The following is a 6,861-nucleotide window of genomic DNA, read 5'->3' as shown; positions in this document are numbered from 1 at the left end:
AAATAAAGAATAATAAAAAAGAAGAAATAAAAAAGAAAAATACTTTTAATATCAGTAAAAACAAAGAAAATAAATAACTCACAAGCTGGTTCACATTACAAATTCACAGACACATGGGAATATCTTAAAAGAATCCATAAAACACTGACAGAAACCTGTCATTCAGGCAGCTGTCTAAAGTCAGACCACGATTTTTTAAAAGATTTGCATGTATGGATGTTATGGGATGGGGTTAAGTTTCATATCTTTCCTTTTCATATATTATTCTCTCATAAATTACATCCTAACACCAGTTTCTCCTCTCTCATCCCCCCTATTCTATTCCTTCCATCTCCCTTGTCTCTTGTATTCATCCACCTCCCAACTCTCCTCCAAAAAAGTAGGTACCTTCCAGAGACATAAATCAGATATGACATAATAAGATACAAAAAAGCTGAGCACATATTCTCACATCATAGCTGGACAGGGTAATTGTGATGGTTTGTATATAACCATCCCAGGGAATGGCACAATTAGAAGGTGTCGCTCTGTTGGTGTAGGTGTGTCACTATGGCTATGTGTTATAAGACCCTCATCCTAACTGCCTGGAAGCCAGTATTCTGCTAGCAGCCTTCAGATGAAGAGGCAGAACTCTCAGCAACTCCTGCACCATGCCTGCCTGGATGTGCCATGTTCCAGCCCTGATGATAATGGGATGAACCTCTTAACGTCTAAGTGAGTCCCAAATAAATACTGTTCTTTATAAGAGTTGCCTTGGTCATGGTGTCTGTTCTCAGCAGTAAAACTCTAAGACAATAACACAGTAGGAGGGAAAGGGTCCCAAAAGCAGGCAAAGGAGTCAGAGATAGCCCTGTTCTCACCATTAGGAATCCCACAAAGCAACAGAGCTATACAACCATGATATATTGGCAAATCTGTATAGACTCTTTGATCTCAGGGAGCCCACTAAGTCCCAGTTAGTTGATTCTGTGGGCCATGTTCTTATGTTGTTCTTAATTCCTCTATTTTTTCCTTTTCTTCACTTTTTTTTCTTTTTATAACTAAAAGAGCTCATAATTTTATTTTCACATTTCACAATATAAGTGAAAACCCCACTTTTTTGTATTACTTCTCCCTCCAAAAATATTCAGGTAGGAAGGGAAGTTTCCTTTTCATGCATCTAGTCAACAATCAGGCTCAGCAAGATCTCCTGGTGGAACAGAACAAGAAATACAGAACGATAAAGAACACTTCTGCTCTCATCTGTCTGGCCAGGTCATGCCAGGCCGTGTGGGCACCATCATAGGGAGGGCTGGAGGTCTCATCATGGGAGGCCCAGGCATCATGGGCATGTGGCCTCCTATGGGTAGTCTCATCCCAGGAGCTGGTCCCACAGGCATCATCCCAGGAGGAGGGAGGCTCATTGTGGAGAGCCGTGCCGCGAGCAATCGCCATTATAAGATGGCGCTGGCCTCCGCTGTGCCTAACTAGTAAACAAGCCTTGTATGCAGGTGCAAGAGTAAAGTCACACCTAGTCACTGCCCATCTCAGGGTGTAGTAATGGGGTGATGGGCGAGCAATGAATCAGGAGCTGACACGCCACATCAAGTGCTGAAACACCATGGCTGAGGGCTATATAAGCAACGCCATGGTCTGGGTCTTCCCTCCTGAAGAAGCAATAAAGCTTTTGCTGCAGAAGAATCCAGTTGTCCGAGTGTGTTCTTGCCAGCGAGAATGAGGGACAGCTCATCATGGGCACAGGTATCCTGCCAGGTCGAGGAGGATCCGGGAGACTGGGGAGCTTTGGGATCATGGCCCTTGCAGGCAAGGAACCAGAGAATGGTGCTGGAGGGATATTTCTTTGTTGAAATGTAGCTGTTGATTTGTCAATCAGGCTCTGGGCCTGCTCTTCCATCCATTTCTGGCAATTGTCTTTCACATTCTCTTTGTGTTTCCGACCACTGCAGTGTGTCTTCCTCATAGATGGAGAATTGTGGGTAAGACACATATCACAGTGGTAACAAAACTTAACTATGTTGCTCCACAAGCTGTTGGCTACCCAGATCCCTACTGCCAGGAACTCTCCTCCATCTTGTTCAAACCTTCTCTCCTTCCTCTGCAGGACTTCTGAGTTCATCGTAACATTTGGATATGGGATCTGTATCCGCCCCCATCTGTTGTTGATGAGAATGACTGTGCTAGACTCTGAACTCAGCACGTTCTACAGGCAGGACAATTTGTAGGGTGGAAATTTTTGATGTTGCTTGGTGTCCCAAAGCTTCCACTTGAGGCCTTACCTGGTGACAAAGGATGGTTGGTTCAGGCTCTATGTCCTCCATTCCTAAGAGCCTTCACTAGTCTTACCCTCACAGAACCCACAGACATCCCATTGCACTAGGTTTCTACCTTGTTCCTGAAATTTCCCAACGTTCCAGTTTTTGCTCTCGGTATTCTCTCTGTCCTCTCACCTCTCACCATGTCATCCTTCCTGTTTACATCCCTATTCACTGATAGTCCACCCCCCAAATCTATTCTATTTCCCATTTCCAAGAATACCTTAAACTCAGTGCTTAACACACACACACACACACACACACACACACGGAAGTAAAGGAAACTAGACAGATGGCTTAGAAGATAGAGACCTTACAACCAAGCCTAAAGGCCCAAATTAGAACCCCGCTGCTCAATTCCTGGAAGTTGTTCTCTCAATCAAACTCACACATACACACACACACACACACACACACACACACACACACACACACACCATAAATGCAAAGAGGGGAGTTGTTGGAAAGAAAGGTTTCCTGAGAGAGAGAGAGAGAGAGAGAGAGAGAGAGAGAGGAAGGACTGAGAAGAATTGAGAATAAACATGGTTAAATTTAATATATAAAAACATGAAAGAATTCAACAATAATTTCTTAAAGTAATTTAAAAAACTTATGCTAGGTTAAATAATATACAACTGTTTCATTATTTATACAAAAGGCATATGATTCTAACATATGCTTTTCATAATAAATATAGTAATGTAAATGCTATTAATAAAGCAAATTTTAATTTATGAGAACCAATCAACATTCTGACACAGTGCAGAACAAGAATTATTTCTGAGACAAGATTGCAAGCAATAACTTGTTATCTGGCTATATTTATTTTTGGAAATGTTGTTATACTTCTTAAATATAAATAATAAGAATACAAAATAAGCATGTTATATTTCTTTTTCTTTATATATTTCCTAACTTGTGATAGCATATTAGCAGTTTTATTTTACTTTTCCACTGCATCATGTAAAATTTTCCTTCACATCTCATTATTTGACATGGACAAATAACTATTTTATTTAAATTCTTAATTATTTTCTAAATGCTACTTATTCCTTCTACAACGAGGTTTAGTTGCATTAAATCTGTTTTCACTCATTGATTTATTTATTCAATTTACATCCCAATCACAGTCCCTCTCCTTCCTCTCCTATCTCCACCCTCTCACCCACCTTCAGCCCATTTCCCCCTGCCCTTTTCCTTAGAGACTGGGAGGTATCCCTGCTAGATACCCACCATGGCCCATCAAATCACATCAGGACTAAGCACATCCTCTCCCACTGAGGCCAAACAAGGCAGTCCAGCTAGGGGAAAGGGATTTAAAGACAGGGCACTGACTCCAGGTCAGAGGCAGCATGAACTCTAATTGTTGGGGGACTCACATGATGACCGAACGGAACATCTGCTACACTTATGTGTAAGAGGCCTAACCCAGTCTCTGCACGTTCTTTAGTTGTTGGGTCTGCTTCAGTGAGGCCCTAGGTTGGTTGGCTCTGTAGTTTTTCTTATGGTTTTCTTGACCTGCTGGTTGCCTCAATCCTTCCCCTGCATATTCCTAAGACTCCTTGAGTTCTGCCTAATGTTTGTCTGTGGGTCTCTGCATCTGTTTCCATCAGCTGTTGGATGAAGCTTCCCAGATGACAGTTGTGTTAGACTCCTATCTATAAGCATAGCAGAGAGGGTCAGGTGTTGTCTCACTCTTCTGGGGTGAGTCTCAAGTTAGTCACTGGTTGGCTATTCTCTCAATCCCTGCTCTATCTTTATCTCTGTACATCTTGTAAGCAGTACACATTTTGGGTTGAAAGTTTTGCAGGTAAGTTGGTGTTCCCCTCTCTCCACTGAAAGTCCTGACTGGCTACAGGAGGTGGCCACTTCAGGCTCCACACCCCATGCTAGTAAGAGTCTTTTTAAATGAAACACTCCAGTTTTTACAGCAAGATAAGTAAAGAAACTAATAGAGGATTTGTCACTTGAAAACAGGGATGGAGTACCGGAGTGAAATTTCTCCTCATGAGTACATGATTCTAAATGGTCTGGTTTTCACTTTGGGGTTAGAGAGCAGGCCAGTTCTTCAGGAAGCAGTATTATATACCCCAAATTCCAGAAATTGTGGGGCTGATGAAGGAGACTAAGGAGTCTATGACAAATGTAATGTATGCAGCAATCTCAAAGCCAGTCTAGACTCCATAAAACCTTGTGTCAAGTAGCAAAGATACCAAACAAAAAGCTTCTATTTTTACAAATTTAGTTAAGGTTTATTTGTTTTCTATAAAAATAGTAAGAACATTTAAATTTTTCACCTGAAAATAATATTCTATTTCATAAAGTTAACTAAATTTCTGGAGTACAGTGGCATATTTACTATCTAGTTTTGTTTATATTTCCTTCCACTAGGCTATGATATGATTTATTTCTTGAAGCTGTATATATTTATACCCTGACCCTTCTAATTACCTTTTCAGTTGTAAGAAACTGAGGATCCTAAAAATAACTCCCTGAGGTTTTATCATCTTAAAAGGTTAAATATATGTAATTGATTAGCTTCAGTTTCACAAAGTAATTGTAAAGCTTTCCTTCTGTGATGTCCACAATTAGAAAGGTGAAGGATAACTTCATTTTATTTTCTGTTCCATATTAACTTAATACTAATTTATTCTTATTCTTCTTATTCTAATTTCTCTAATTCCTATTCTTTCTACACCTTCCCCTTTAATTTTGTTTATTCTCCTTTTTAATCAACACCTTATTTTTCCTTTTTTCCCCAAATTTAGATTTAGCCTGTATGTAGTAACATAAATATTAATCAGATATTATCTTCATAGCAACTTAATACATATACTCATTATTATTATTGCTGCTGCTGCTGTTTTCTTTATTCTCATTCTCAATCTTATGTTTTCTTTTCCTCATTAAATTAGCTTTAACCTGTATATAAAAGTTTAAAGATTGTAAATACAACTAGAGAAGCACAGAATCTCTCAATATGTTTACATACTGTGTTGTGTTAGAATGGTAGCTCATCTGGGCACCTCACATCAAACCATTACAGTTCCACAGGAAAGAGGTTTATTGGAGGTGGAAAGAACAAAAGGGGGCAACACAGAAGAATAAAAGAGAGAAGGTCAGAGGAACTCTGATTTTAATTTGGGCCATGACTTAACCACAAGCACTGCTGGAGGTCAGGTGAATAGATGGCGGTTGCTGTGACAACAGATGCACATCAGGTCTCTGTTGCCTATGGGTGAAGTCATCACTGGATTAGGAAGCTCACTTCTGATGCCAACTGTGTAGTAAATAAATAAAAGAAATGTATATAATTTGAAAACCTGTGTTAATTACTTATACATTAAAAATTGTTTAGATGTTAATGTTTTATTTTAAGACAGTTTCAAACATTTGTATTATGTATTTTAACCTTTTTAGAACCACCATATTCCTCTCTGTTCTTCTTCCATGAAACAGTTTTTCTTAACTCCTCCCCTACTAATTTTATTTTTTGCTTAATCTACTGAGTTGAACTAGAAATTCATTCCCTAACATATGTAGGGAATTTTATATAGGAGAAAGCATAACATACTAATGGTTATACCATTAAAGAAAATGGTACTACTTCCCCTAACAATTAATTGTCAATAATACCTAAACTTTGTCCTACAACTTAGTGAGATGCACCATACAACCAATATTTAGTTGGCCAATTGTGCTGTAGCACGCTAGAAATATTTTTCATTTACAATTGCTACATATTAAAAATGATTATTTTAGTTTACTAATTTGTTCTATAGTAATTTGATTTAACTAAATAGAATATGGAAGGGTAAATTTTAAAAAGAATTGCAAAGTTTTCTATGTTTTTATAACAATAAAAATTTTTAATTGAATTGTATATTTGTATTGAAAATTTATAAACACATGAAAAGGAGTCACATGATTAGAAAAAAGCAACTTTGAGAGGAAATTAGATATGTCTGACTAAATATAACTATGGAAGAAAACTAACCCTATATTTTCATAAATACTTTCAAGGTACAGAGAAAAGCAATTTGGAAAGAGTAGAGGAATTTTAATGCAGCAACATGGCTACTCTATCAGGGGATCACATCCAAAGACCTAGGTCTGTGTAATCCAGCTGGATTATAGACATGCCCTTAGTACGTTTCTTTAATCTTAAACAATGACTTCTAACTACAGGCAGACAAAGTATCAAATCAGAGAAAGATTTGACAGACTGAGTCAGGGATAGGATAGGCTCAACTCTGACTACAGCACACAGGAAAGAGAGCACACTTAGGAGAGAAGTAGAGAGAGAGTTCCTTGGGGCAAGCTGGATTTTTGTTGTCCAGATATTTCCAACCAGCAGGCAGCAACCAAACAACAGCAGCTGGAAGAGGAGAACAAGTAGCAACCACCAACAGCAGGGGAATAAGCAGCAGCCTCCTTTCTTGGAGCTCTGGGATTTATATGACCTCTGAAGAGCCTCAAGAATGTAAACTATCTCCTGCTGGTAAAATCACGCCCCTGCCAGAGCATGAGACAAATCATAGTCATCTGC

The 6,861-nt window shown here is 38.8% G+C and overlaps 1 pseudogene; it reads right to left on the bottom strand.

Annotated features, from left to right (window-relative positions):
* Positions 1-1,238: 1,238 nt before the first annotated feature.
* Positions 1,239-2,116, bottom strand: LOC110309008 (annotated as a pseudogene).
* Between the last annotated feature and the right edge of the window lie 4,745 nt (positions 2,117-6,861).

This window comes from Mus caroli, chromosome 14, assembly GCF_900094665.2.
Source record: "Mus caroli chromosome 14, CAROLI_EIJ_v1.1, whole genome shotgun sequence".
Lineage (NCBI taxonomy): Eukaryota > Metazoa > Chordata > Mammalia > Rodentia > Muridae > Mus > Mus caroli.
This window is presented reverse-complemented; position numbering and strand designations above follow the sequence as displayed.